A 15,343-nucleotide genomic window follows, 5' to 3' on the forward strand; every position below is an offset into this window, starting at 1 on the left:
TATATATATATAGACATATACACCATATATATATATATATATATATATATTATATATATATATAATATATAATATATATATATATATATATATATATATATATAGACATATACACACATATATACATATATATAGGTATATAGACATACATATATAGACATGTACACACACACACACACATATATGACAGCTTCTTTCAGTTTCTACCTATCAAATCCACTCTCAATGCTTTAGTCAGTCACGAGCAGAAGACACTTGTCCAAGGTACCACACAGTCCTGTCTGCACCCGTATGGCTATATATATAATATAGGTGTAGACATGGTTGTCTACATAAAAAAGTTTGCTTCCCTAACCAATGCCTTATGAGTGGACTTGGTGGGTGGAAACTGAATGACATCTATTTGTGTTTGTGTCTCCTTGTCTTGATAGCAGTGTTTGTCTTGTTTCAAAACAGGTGGAGGGTTGGAGACCGGAAGGCATTTAGCTGTAGAGAATCTGCCTCAAAGAATGCTTTCGGACTCGTTGCAATCTTGGAGTAGTGCACAAATCAACTTTACCCTGCCCTAGTTCTAATTTTAGAGATTTTAGCTAAAAATAGGAAGTTTAGAATTTGCAGTTCAAAATCAGAAATTAAACACCTGTTCTTTCCACATTGTGTTTGGTTAGGACCAGATGCAGAACTTACTATTGTAGTTAAATGTATTATTTTTCTTGTATACAAATGATTTTATGAAATACCTGTACAAATAACATATCCTTATCTATATCAATGTTTATACAACTTGGGTTGTTTAGTAAGTTGCTGTTTTTCTCTTGCTATTTCAGATTTCTCTAAAGATTTTCTAGGTAAGCATCAAATGAACCTGGTTCACTCTTTTATATACTTTTATGTTAATTTTGATAAATCCACAATTTCATCACTCTAGTATGGCTTTGTCACTTCTTTCAGCTGCCGTGGAACTTATGGAAATAGTTGAAAAAATTAAAACTAAGCATTTCATAGAATCAACTGCATCAGGGTGTATTGAATTTTTCTTTGTTTGATATTTAGTTGTGTGCATATATGCAAATACATGCACTCGTTTTTTGACAGTGTGTGGGTGTAAATGTACATACATGTGTGCTACCTTCGGCTAGTATCTTCCATTGTAGTTCCAAGAAGTTGACCAAAGCCTTCCGAGTGGATTCAATTGACAGAAATGGAATGAAGCCCATTTTCTGATGCTGGCATGAGTTGAATTGGTCACATTGTCAGTCGTTTTTTTATTGGGACCCACTGTTCAGATATACTGGGGTCCAAATGTGTGTATGTATGTTTGCACATGCAAGCATGGCTGTGTGGTTGAGAAGTTTGCTGTGTTGTTTCTGGTTCAGTCCCACTGCATGGCACCTTGGGCAAGTGTCTTCTACTACAGCTTTCGAAGGGCTAAATCCTTATGAGTTGATTTGGTAGTCAGAAACTGAAAGAAGCCCATTGTGTGTGTGTGTGTGTGTGTGTGTGTGTCCATGTCCTGATATCATGTGTTAGCTGTGAGCGACTCAATGTCATACAAGCGTGTCATTTGTGCCAATCTTCTATGAATCAGGTCATATATATAGAGAGAGAATATCCAACAGTTGTTGTTTTTTGACTTAGTAACTTAGTGTAACAATCATTAAGGATAATATCAATATTAGAATATGTATGGAAGGATGTGTGAGGTTGAGAGCTAGTAGTGGAATGTTATTAAACTACAGCATCTTTACTTGGGCTCCTGTCCCTTTCTCTCTCACACACATATTCAGTTTGTTGCAGTAAAAAATTACTTGTCCTTCTGCGTTTTCTAGTTTACACAGTTTGGTCTATAGTCTTTGGCCAGAGAAAACCAGGCATTGCTAATTAAATAATACATATAAACACCTACCCCACCACCATTTTAGCATATTTGGGCTAGCTTTTTAGTAAGAACACTGTTTCATTTGTCTTATGTTTATGGCCCAAATCTTGAGCGGTTTTGTTCCAAAATCTGCTCTACATCACAGTTTCCTTCATATTTATTTCTTTATTTTAGATTCCATTATTGAGGAATATTTTATGTCTTCACTTGTCTTTGGCAACAACAGTGAAATATTTGTTGGGGTGTGGCTCAATGCATTCCACTCTCTAAAACAATCTGCTCTTTACTTGATGTTACCAGACCCACTTTGTCTCATTTCCATTTCATTCTTCGTTCAACCTTTTCCTTCAAATGCTTCATCTGATCCTCCATATATATATGTGTGTGTGTGTGTGCGCTTCTGTTGAAATATATTTTATATTAATCATTCCTAAGTGGAATGGTAACATTTTCAGAGTCCACATGAGAGAACATTCTTAAATTGTGGTTTTATTTTTTAATGTGTATTCATTTGAAATAGTTTTATTAAATCTGTTAACAAATTATTTCATTTTAGAAATTTAATATTTTCTTGTTTTAAAATAATGTTCATTTTTGAAAGTTGTGTTTATAAATGTCTCCCTTGTGTCAGCAATACAAATGACTTGCAGTAATATAATCTACTTTTTGTTGGTAATTTTTTTTTCTCCATTTGTTGGCCCTTGTTAGCTTTTGTTTGTGTAGATGCATACACATATGTACATTTATGTATACCAGTGTGTGTGTCTATACTGGCATGGGTGGGATGGTTTGACAGGAGCTGGCCAGGCAGAAGCTTGCACCAGACTTCTGTGACTGTTTTGGCAGGATTTTTACAGCTGGATGCCCCCCCTAACACCAGCCATTTGGCAGAGTGGACTCTATCATCATGTAGTTTGGATTTGGATAAAAACTACTTAGTGCTTTTGTCCCTTTCAGGGACCCATTATGAATAACTTTCTATAAAGACTTCATACCTCTTATGTGTGAGTTGTAAGAAAAAAAAATAGAGGTAGATTTCCCTTCCTGGGCCCTGGAAGAAGGATGCTCTGGAAATCATTGCTTTTGTTCAACATCCACTTTTCCATGCTTGCATGGTCAGACAGTTTATTGAGACATTTTCCGCAGCCAGATGCCCTTCCTGTTGCCAACTCCAAGCAAAGTAATATTTCCCCATGATAGACATATTTTTGCAGAATATTGAAAAAGGAATGACAATGTTTGTGTGACACTGACAGTCATTTATATCTATCATGTAATGTCCACTCAAGGAAACCCAAACATACACGCACGCACACACACATATCTTTGATATGATGTGCCCTATGATCCCCGTTGGCTGGTCTCTAGTTTGTCATTCTGGCTACTTAATTTAAATGTAGTAATTTAGGCAGTTGAGGGTTGTGATGTTGCTTTGGTGTAGTGGTTAGCACATGTTTGGTTTACAGAAGGAAGACATATCTAAATCCTGCAGGCGAAGGTTCCAGTTTTTTCTTCTGTGTTAGATATGTATATTTTATGAAGAAACATGTTTTCCACTGTTTTTGTATGTCTCAGTCTTTTGTCTGCCGGAATCAAGGTAAGGTAACTGCTGTGCTGATGATGCTCGTTGAGGTAGATATCTCTGGATGACAAGACTGACTTTTCATTAATAACTTTGCTAAGCTTGGAGAATGTCATTCTTGAGATTCTCTTACCTTCTTATTTGTGGTTGTTTTTGAATTCCCACAAGGCTCTTTTTTTTTTTTTAGTTCTCTCTTGAAGGAAGATAATTTTAATAAGTCAAGAATTTATCTCATTTGATATTTTTATTGAACTTTATCATAGGCTTGATTATGAGTATATATTTAAGAGTACCCATGCCATGCCCTATGTTACTACGATTCTCCTGTAAGTTGATCAGGTGCTGAATACTCAAGGAAGGGTTTATCTACATATCTTTCTTCATATATCTATCTGTATGTATATTTATATGCTTATGTATGTGTACATTTACACAAACACACTTCTAATGTGTGTAAATGTAATTTTTCCTTGCTATGCTCTTAACCTCATTTCGTTGAAACGACATGGTAATTGGCTGCCACCTGCTTTCTTCTCAATCTGTTTCACTTTAAATTCCCACACATTTATAGTCAGTCAACAGTTTCGAGCTGGTAGATAATATTCCTTCATGAGGGCTTGTTGCTTTTTCCATTTGCTACTAAATGGAGATTAATTACACTTTGGAATGAATGTAACCTAAAAATATTGAAATATATATTCATGTGTTTATACATATAATGTATGTATAAAGTTGTTGCTTTGCACTGTTGAAGTTTAAAAATGATATGCTTGGTGAAAAGTTAGCCCATTTTTAAAATGCCTTTTCTGTGCTTATTTACTTGGATAAATAAAATTCTGTGAAAATTCTCCCATTTAGGCAGCAAGCTAGCACAAACATTAGCATGCGAGGCGAAATTGTTAATGGTATTTTGTCTGTCTTTACTTTCTGAGTTCAAATTCTGCCGAGGTCAACTTTGCTTTTCATCCTTCCAGGGTTGATAAATTAAGTACCAGTTGCGTACTGGGGTTGATCTAATCGACTAGTCCCTTCTTGCAAAATTTCAGACCTTGTGCCTAGAGTGGAAAAGATTATTTAGTTTATGAAATAACCTTTTTCATTGTTGTGTTTTTCTTATAGATTTTATGATTGGTTGACTATCTTTGTTAAAAGTTCAACTCAATCAAGAGAAATCTGAAAAGACTTTGTGTTGCAGCGGCTGTAGTAGTATTTAGTATGAGGGCATGCACTATAACACCATGTCGCTGCATTCACTGTTTGTTGGCGATAATCTACTACTCCTGGTGGCTGACACCTTTGCACAACTCGGGCGACAACCCTCTAACCCATGGATCTGCTTGGGTAGTTGTTGCTGGTGAAAGTTTTCCGAGGTTGGAGTGAAAATCCTACTTCCACCACTTTTAGTCACTTTTTTATGATATGCAGAGGTAACATTCAGTCTATTCTTTGACATGTTGCTTTCCTGTGAAAGGAAGTGTTTTGCTCAAGAAAACAACACGCTATCCGGTCCAGGAATTGAAGCCATGATCACCAGATCATGTATGCAACACCCTAACCACTAGGTCATGCACCTTCACTATATTGATGTCATATATATATATAGTCATGTATGTGTCATAGCTGAATCATCTTTATTTTGTATTGATGACTAACAGGATGGAAATTCAGGTTTTGAGTAAAGCCCTTCTTAAAAATGGAGGAGTTGGAGGAATTTTGATATTGTTTCTAGAATGAAGACCATGGTGTGTAATTTTTGACAATAGCAGATCGCTCATTTCTTGATTTAGACTTAGATAAGCATAGAGGGCAAGTATTAATTTGACCCTTTAGCATTCAGAATCCTTTGTCAAATGTAATGCTTATTTATTCACCTTGTTTTGAATTAATCCTGCATTATCTTGTAGCTTCAAGATTTCAATGATGTGACTATTTTTAGAATGACATTGTAGGATAGGTGTGAGAGACCAAATTTAGCCAGTTTGAACATGAAACAGAATATTTTGGGCCTGATATAGCTGGTTTAAATGTTAAAGGGTTAAAGACTGCTGGATAACTTAATTTTTGTTTAGGATATAATATGGGCATTTTTAATTATTTTCTTTTAATACTTAGTGGCAACTGGCATGTAGACTATTATTATAGTTCTTGCTAGAACTACACGAGTTCAACAGAGTATATATTCCATTAGAACCAAAGTTTAACAAGTGTTGGTTTATTGGTAATCCCTGAAATTGAACCATTACCCATCATCTTAATCTAAGTGTTATTACAAGATTAGCTTAAAATTATTGTAAAGACATTTATTTAACCAATTAGTTTCAATGGTGAACTCAAGACCAATTTGACTCATCAATTATCAAATTACAACTGGTACCAACATGAATTGTGTTGAATTAATCAAATTTTCTAAGATTTCTGTTCATATTGTCTTGAATTCTTCAAAAATTCTGAGATTTAGTTTTGAAATGTTTCTTTTACTCTATTAAAAAAAAAAATATTTTTGAGAAAGCAAACTGTTAACTTTTTAATCTAGTTAAAACTTAGAATTACTTGTTTATAGAAGCTTAAGTTTTGTTGAGTGTTTGTGTAAATAAGTAATTTCTGTTCTCTAAAATGTCAATTGAGGATTTAATTCGGGAAGGAAATATCTGTCAAAACAAGACGAAACAAATTAACTTGAGTCTTCAGTAGTGATTATAGACTGTTTTGATTTTGTCTTCCTTTTATAAACTTTATTACAGTGTCTTAAGATAGGAGTGGTGATTAAAAGTACATTGCTAAATAACTGTTGTAACTAACTAAACAAATATTTATTTTGTTTGTGTAATTTCAGTTCTGTATTTATTTGAGTACACTAGTGTGATTGATGCTTCATGTATCTTGCCTGTAAAACAAAAATACAAAACACTAAAACTTGTCCAACCTTCTTTATTTCTCATTATATAGGCTTATTTCTGCATATTCTTGATTTTTTTTTTTCTTTCTTTTTTGTCTTTTTTATGAAATGGTTTAAAATAAGAGGAATTTAGACTCTTTTCATTGTTAATCTCAGACCTGCTTGCAATTTTCTCTTTTGCTATGAATGTTGCTTACACGGGGTTACACTAGATATGGATTAGAATTTACATCAAGAGATGTGTTAAAAAGATAAATTTTACCACTGCAGAATTATTTTTAAAGTGTAAGGCTACAAACTAGACAGAATGGACATCCAATATTTCTAAATTGCAAAATTATTTGTAAACTACTGTTGGTTCATGAGAACTTAAAGATTATTAAACAGACTCTGAATGGCTGATTTAACGAGTAGAGGCTCATTAGAAACGTTAATCTGGTTGTTACTGATTACTAATTTATGCCTTTGTTTGCAGAGTATGCATATTTTTTCTATCTTATTGCACTCATTGCACTGCAGCCATATTGGGACACGAGTATTAACTTTTTTAAAGTCTGGTATTCTGTTGGTTTCTTCCACTGAACCACCCAGTTAGAGGAACATAAACAAACCAACATTGGTTGTCAAGCAGTGGGGGTGCAAGTAACACACACACACACACACACACACATGATGGGCTTCCACTCAGCTTCTGTGTATGAAATTCATTACAAGGTACTGGTTGGCCCAGGACTGTAATAGTAAACACTTGCTCAAGGGGCCATGCAGTAAGACTGAACCCAGAATCAAGGTTGCAAAGCAAACTTCTTAACCACACAGACATGCCTGCACCCAATGACAACATTTTCTATTTAAAAAAAAAGGAAAGAAATTTGTTTAGATGAGTTTTGGTACTGAATATTGCTAAAATGAATTGTATTGCTCCATTAAACACTTATAACCAAGCTTCTCCTATAATACAAAATGCCTAAATGAAATGGGACTAGGAAAGCATTGCTAGATATTGAGAACTGAAATTTGACTTATAAGAATAAAAGCCCAAAGATTCTGATCTTTGTGGGGTGGGGTTTGAATATTCTTTATTCTACATTCAAAACAATATGATCATGTTTTGATTGTTAGTCTTTCTTATGGAAAACTTTACTTAGTCTGTTGTGAGCTTGTCTATCTAATGACGGTAACCTTTTAGACCTGTTAACAAATATAAATGTCAAATATTCTCCAAGTCAACATGTCCTATTAAAGAGAAGATACTGTAATTTTAAATTGTATAAAAAATGTCACATCACTTAAATATTTATCTGTGGGTGGGAGAAGATATTTTAATGCTACAGAATTAAAACTGACTTCAGAGAAAATTTTGAGTAAAACTGATGTCATAACAAAGTGTGGGAAACATTTGTTTCTATACAGCTAACTATGAATTCAAAAGTATTGCAGATGAGATTTTCCTGGCTGCCAAATGTTATGAATGCTTCTGTTTTGAGAATACATATTGGATCAAAACCATTTAAGCATCGATCACAAGACCTCTCTGAACTAAAAGTATAAAATGGTTTTTAAACTTTATCTAAATTTATCAAACAGGTTTAGTGATGCAAACAGGAAAAAGAGACTCAAAACAAGCTTTTTTTTTGTTTTTTTTATTAATAATTGACAGAAGTTACAGATTAACTCAAAGACTGAGAGCTTCATGTATTGGAACTTACCAAATTAGTTTCAAACCATGGGGTCATAAATTTATATACTTGTGATAATGGTATTTCCCTGGACTGTTCAGGAACAAATTATAAAATTTATCATATAGATATTTAATAAATTGAATGTTCTGTGATAAAATCTGTATCCTTTCTTACACCTGCATTTTTATCTCTTGAGATGCTCTTGGCATCTGATCACTACCATCTCCATCTTCTTTCCAGCTATTTCCATCCATCCTTATATAATGTAGGGTTGCTGTGTATCTCCTCTATAGCAAGATGCCTATGCTTTGTCTCTTTGTCATACTTTAACCTCTGAACCTCTGGCATAAAAACCATTTCATCCCTATCTCAAATACTCACACCCCCTTTGGAGCTTTGTCCTTTTTCTTTTTGCTTTTCTTATCCTGCAAATTACTTGGTGGCCTCATTAATGCTGTGACATGAAAAACAAGTGCCCAATACGCATGTTAGGAATGGCATCCAGCTGTAGAGATCATGTCATGCCAATTTGGAAAACAGATGTTAAATGATAATACACACACACACACACGTGTGCATACCATAATCTTTACAGGTGAAACATGTAACGATTATGTAATTTATGTTACTCATTCTACTCTCAGGTATGCACTCTAAATTATTCAAATGAATATAAAACCAAAAGAAAATTGGAGGACAAATTATGTTTAATACTCAATTGGAGTTTGGATATACAAAGATTAACATGGAGTTCTAAACATTGGTTGATTGCTATGCTATCTCATTGAAATTAATAATTCTTCAATGCACACACACACACACTATTGTTTTTAATGTCTACTTATCCATTCTTGTATGCAATTGAGGCATATTTTCTATGGCCAGATGCTCTTCCTGTCACCAACCTCCATTTGTTTCCAAGCAAGGAAATAGTTTTCGTGGAAGATTGAAAGAAAACAACACCACTTGTATGATAGTAATACTCATATACGATTATCTGATAATGTCAAGTCATGGACGGACACACACACACACACACGCGCGTGTACACACTTATATAACATCATCATTATCTTTATATCCACTTTCTGTGCTAGCATGTGTTGGATGCATCATCATGATCTGAGTCATCTCCTACTGGGAGTTGCTGCTTTCCCATTGTCTAATGCATGGATGTGTCATTTGATTGGATGCCACTCCTGTTTTGCTGCTCATCTTACAGATTGTATTGGGTGTGTTTTTCATGGCACTAACATTAGAAAGGTGGAATAAAGATATCTCAGAGCTGGAGACCCCATCTTGAATGAAGATGTAACGGTTGCCCAAGGTTTTTGTGACCCAGGATAACACTTTCTCATCCAACATTTCTACATAAACTTCACTGTTGACCTTGACACCAGCATCGATGACGATTAAGAGATACTTGTACCCATCAAATGCAACTGTGGCCCACTCCATGAGTGAAGCTGGCTTCTGACAGCGTAAATGACCCCTGCTACCTTCAGGCAAGAGTCCTGCATAAAACTTGTCATTCTGCCTGTTGGTAACTGCCTTTATGGGTGATGATCCTCTCGTTAGACCAGATCAACACTTTTTAGCAGTGTGCTTGATCTCAGCTAACATGGTTTTACTCCTGTCAAGGCATTTCTTCTTGGAAGCTGTTGAAATTAACTGCCAGGATTGTTTCTTGTATGCAGTTAGCTTTAAATCCTCTTTAAAAATCTTGTTCATTAATGATTTCGAAATATCAAGAGCTTTTGCAGTTTTTCTTGCACTCCTGTGAGGATTTCAGTTCATTTGCTTCTTCACAACTTCAACAGTTTGTTTGGTATGAATTGATCATTTCCCACCAGGAATTGGCTTGCTAGAAGGAGTAGCAAACTCCATATATCATTTCCTGATATTGAACACTGTTTTACAGCATACATGCAACTGTTTTGTTGTGTCCTTATTGCTCACTGCAGCTGCTTTAAAAGCGAAAATCTGGTCATGTTTTGCTTTCAGTGCCATGCTTGTTTACAAACCTGTTATAGACAAATGAAACAATAGACACATGGACAAAAGACTTGTGCAAATCTTTATGTAAAATGTAGATATTACCTGAACCAGTATTGTGTACCATGCATCAGGTGTTGAAGTGATCGCAGAGCAACGTGAAATGAAGTGTTTTGCTGAAAAACACAATGCACCACCTGGTCTAGGAATTGAAATCACAATTGTTAGAGTGAGTGCAACACCCTAACCACTAGGCCATGTGATATATATATATATATATATATATATATATATAAAAAATCCCAATTTAGGGAATGGAATTAGCAAAACCTTAGGAGTGGTAATTACTCAATGAGGGGTACTCCACTAGCTACTCATAAGGCCAAAGATTCCTTAGTTAAATTAAAGTTACACGGGATCCCTTGATGACTATGTAACCATTTGACTAAAGTATATTCAGCCTGATGTGTAGCTGGCGGAGTACCCTTCATTTGGGTAATTACTACTTCCGAGGTTCTGCTAGATAGGGAACATATGTAGCCTGGATTTTACCAACTCCATTCCCTAAATTTGGATTTTTTTTTACATATACAGGAACCCCAGTTTAGCTTCCATCATTGCATTTGTGGTTGAGCAGGCATTTTTGTGAACTAATATAGAGATCAATACTTTTTGGAGGGTTTGTATGTAGACACACACATATACATTGAATCAGTCTCTTGCTACTCTGAGTTTCATCTTTGATACAAATCATTACTTGCTTGAAGATGCTTTGTACCCATACATAAATATATGTATGTGTGTGTGAGTGCATATATATATATATATATATATATATATATATATATATATATATGTCCTGACACATACCTACCACCATCTCTCCCATGCTCTCCATCTATATCTTTCTAAGTCTCCTCCTCTCTCCCTTCTCCAACTAGGATGCCCTTGTATCTCTTCTACAGCAAGACACCTATCTCTATACCTCTATCATTCTTTCAGCCTTTCATCAACTGGTACAAAGCCACCTCCCTCAATACTACTGCCCCTTGGCCTGGAGTGGGGCACTTTGTCTTGTCTTGCAAGTTATTTGGTGACCCCACTGGTGCTGCTGCAATGAAAAAAGCACCTAGTACACTCTGCAAAGTGTTTAACATTAGAAAGGGCATCCAGCCACAGGAACCATGCCAAAACAGACAATGGAGCCCAGCACAACCCTCTGGCTTTGCTAGCTCTTGTCAAACTGTCCACTTCATACCAGCATGGAGAATGGATGTTAAATGATAATGATGATATAGTGTGCATGCATGTGTCAGTAATGTAAGAGACTGTCTCTTATCTCACCAAGTCTGGTCCCAAGTTAAATACAGATGTCCAATGCTAAAGGACACTGAAATGGATTGAAATTATGTGAGCAGCTTCAGTGTCTTGTATAGGAAGGATTCTGTTTAAGTGTTTGTAGGTTTTTGATTGGAGCTGAAATATTCCAAGAAAGTTGAATGGTTTACTCATTCTCAGCTTTCTCATTACAGATGAAACATTTGGTTGAAGATGTTTGCAATGATATGTAAAATTCTTGAACTGATTTGAAAACAGTTGAAAGCTGGTATTTACTGGTTGGGGGAGCATTAGATTGAACTGGTATTTAGCATATATAATTACTTGCTATCAAGTGATTAAATGTTATTTGCATTATTGCAGAACTTTTCCTTCATTTCAGTCATTATGTTTGTACTTTTCCATTTCATTAAAAATATTTTAGCTCAGATATGTCACCAGAAGCGGTATTTTAGTTGACTTATTTTTCTGATGCTTTAATAAAATAGCCTTTCTACTTTGAGCACAAGGGCTGAAATTTTGTGGAAGGGGGCTAGTCAATTACATGGACTCCAGTTCTCAACTAGTACTTAATTTTATTGACCCCTCAAAAGGATGAAAGGCAAAGTCAGCTTGGCAGAATTTGAACTCAGAATGTAAAGATGGACGAAATGCTTGCTAAGCCTTTTGCCCAGCGTGCAATTGTGAACTCACCACGTACAGTGAAAGAGGTACAGTGATTCTTAGAAGTGGGCTATTATCCATGTAGCTGCATAGATATACAACTTTATACATTTCTTTTGACTGAAGCACAAAGCCAACTGATAGCAATTGAATTTACTCTGTCATTATTGTTCTCTGATGGATGAAGGTCATCGTTATTGACCCCTAGTATAATTTTTACTGCAAAGAGCCATTCCAGATGTTGTCAATCAACTCTACCTCTATGAATTTCTGTGATGTTGTTATCTTATATTCAAAATCTCTTACAATAAAAGTTACCATGCTCTTTATGCACTTAAGACTAACCCTATTTTTCCTTCAACACTCCATACAATTTAGTTTATGTGAATGGGGACCAGACAAGAGTTGTTTGAAACTAGATGTCAAAATGTTAACGAGGATAATATTTCGTTAAGCTACATAGTAATTTCATATCCTAGTACTTTGTGAATTTTCAATGTAAATGAAATAGGATAAACCAGTGTGAATGAAATAGGATAAATCTATAATATTCCAACTCTTAATGCCGCTCATCACGACCTCTGCCATCATCATCAGTATCATTGTTTAACATCCATTTCCCATGCTAGCAGGGTTTGGGATGTGTGACAGGAACAGGCAAGGTCAGGAGCCACACCAAGTTCCAGTGTCTGCTTTGGCATGGTTTCTACAGATGGATGCCCTGCCTAATGCCAACCACTTTACAGAGTGTGAACTGGGTGCTTTTTATGTGGCACCAGCCGGAGTGAGGTCACCATATAACTTGCAGGACAAGACCTCTCAACTGAGGACGTATTGAGGGACAGAAAAGGTATCTTGCTTTAGAAGAGAGACATGGCTACCTCAAATGAAGAGAGAAAGATGGTGAGGATGTGACAGAGGTGGGCCAGAGGCTGTACACCCAAGTTACAGGGTAGTGTGTATAGTGGAGTGGAGTGGGAATTGGACAGGGTGAGTGGGTGGGTGACATCTCAACATTGTGCCTATGTTGGGAATATTATTACATTCTGAGTTCAAATCCATAAAATAATGTCTGTGATGCATTTAAAAAAGAAAGATTATGTGCATACATTTCATTGCAATCTGGTTCTGCTGCACTTACTTTGGTGTTGATGTGACAGAGTTGATTGTTTAGTGACAACCCTCCTGGATGAGTTGACAAATATTTCCTACTTTTTCTGGTCACCCTGAACATTCATCAGCTTCAACCAACACTTTTGAGTCATTCAAAAGTCTGTGTTTGACCTAAAGAATACTTGCTAAAAGCTTAACATTCTGGTTAGAGCTACCAAGCTTCATTTTATGCAAAATTTGTTTCAGACACATTGTTTGAATTTATCAGCTCTGTATGTGGGTGTGTGTGTGTGTGTGTGTGTGTGTGTGTGTGTACATGTACAATTTTCTTTCTCTTATCTAACAAGTTTTGTAAAAGAAGTTATTGTTTGCTTACTAGAGATAAATGTACTGTTGTATAGTAAATATAACTATATTATATCTTATCAGATGTCAGGCTTAGTTTAAGTTTAGCAACTTGCTTGCTGACCTTTCTGCTATGTAATTACATATGTCCTTTATTAATCCTTTCAACACAGAATTGTGTGTGTGTGTGTGTGATAGGACAGAAGTGAGCCTCCCAGCCAACAAGTTGAGTCTCTAACCCATTTTCTTTCCCACTTAAAGCCATTTTTCTTCATTTATATGTTCTTGTTTCCATCTTCATACATACTTTAGACATCACAACTTTTAATTTTTTTCACTTTTTTAGTGTACCTCCTCGACAGCAAGACACCTGTTTCTGTCTCTCTGTCACACTCTAACTTTTCATCATCTGACAAGGTCACCCTCTCCAATGCCCCCTCCCCTCTCAAAGGATCTTTGTCTTGCAAGTTACTTGGTGACTCGGCCAGTGCTGGTGCCATGTAAAAAGCATCCAGTCCACACTGTAAAGTGGTTGGCATTTGAAAGGGCATCCAGCTGTAAAAAAACCCCTGCCAAAACAGACACAGAAGTATGGCTCAGGCTCCTGCCTGGCCAGTTCCTGTTAAATCATCCAACCCATGCCAGTTAAATGATGGTGATGATGGATCTACAGTAGGAGGAATAAATGTTACCCTATATCAATTATTGTTGGCAAATAGATCTGGTATTAGATATTTTATATCTGTTTTAGATACTTAAATATGTAAACGTTTTTAATGTTACTGTGAGAGAATATTAGGGTTATCAAAATGAAGGCGGATTAGATGACTGGCAACATTTAGATTCACATCAGCGGCTTCATGTCAGTGCCCTGTTCATTCACACCATGCCCCAAGTTGACTTTCATTTTCGTGGTGTTAAATTACCAATAACATTCTAACAGTTAGATCAAACTGCATCATTATGACTTTTATACAAAAACCATTCCCATTTTCTGGAAATGGTCATTATTATATTATTCAAGAGGTGTTTGTGGCATTTGCTATTTTATAGTATTGAGTTTTGTCTCTCCAAAAATCATGCTGGAATCAGTTTTGAATTTCATTCTTGTCTTTATTTTATCCTTATAATGTTAACCACTTTGATTTTAGTGACAAATAACACAACTGGTGTGGTGACTGCAGCGTTTAAGTCTTTGAAGAATATACAAGAATCCAATTTGAGTTGGTTGAAATGGCTTTTTATTTTTTTCTAACCAGCGCCGTTTGAAAGAGCTTGAATATCTTTATACATATCTTAGCAGTGGCTTCCAGGTGCTCTCCTGGATGTTGAAATTTAGCCTTTCATCAAGTAGGAGCAGGACAAACCTAACTAAATGGTAAATCTGTCCCTGAATGTTAGAAGTTTTACAACCTTCTTGTTGCATATGACCTACAGTATCAAGTGAGGTCATTTCAAAGTAGGAAAGACACACAAATTTTAATGTGAAACAATTTAAAAGGTAAATTGTTTTAGGTTTGAAGAAGAAATTCCAGACATGGAAGTAAAACCTGGGATCTGAAGGGCCTTAACCCTTTTCTTACCAACTTGCCTGAAACTGCCTCTTGTTTTCAAGAGTTCTGAATTAAAACCTTCCACCAAACCTTAGTCACAATTTATGTTCATAACACTAGCTTAATGACAACAAAGTTATTTTACTAAATTCTTTGTTATATTTAAAATGAATTGAAAGAAACACAGAGCTTCTCAACAGAAATATGGTAACAAAAGGGTTAAAGTAAACTTAAGACTAGAGTTATGAGAAGTAGATAAGGCAGAATTCTGATACTGTTAGGGAATTGGTCATGCAC

At 35.6% G+C, this 15,343-nt stretch overlaps 1 protein-coding gene across 2 annotated transcripts in view; it reads left to right on the forward strand.

Annotated features, from left to right (window-relative positions):
* The window catches only part of LOC115218883 (protein hu-li tai shao), a 169,392-nt gene that overhangs the window by 11,931 nt on the left and 142,118 nt on the right, over positions 1–15,343 (forward strand). Inside the window, exon 2 of one of the 2 annotated variants that reach the window (XM_036508671.1) lies at positions 828–848. The exons of the other annotated variant lie outside the window; for it this stretch is intronic. The gene's annotated coding sequence lies outside the window, so the exon portion shown is untranslated. The remainder of the gene's footprint in view (positions 1–827; positions 849–15,343) is intronic. 2 annotated transcript variants of the gene reach the window in all.

This window comes from Octopus sinensis, linkage group LG14 (assembly GCF_006345805.1).
Source record: "Octopus sinensis linkage group LG14, ASM634580v1, whole genome shotgun sequence".
In the NCBI taxonomy this organism is placed as follows: domain Eukaryota; kingdom Metazoa; phylum Mollusca; class Cephalopoda; order Octopoda; family Octopodidae; genus Octopus; species Octopus sinensis.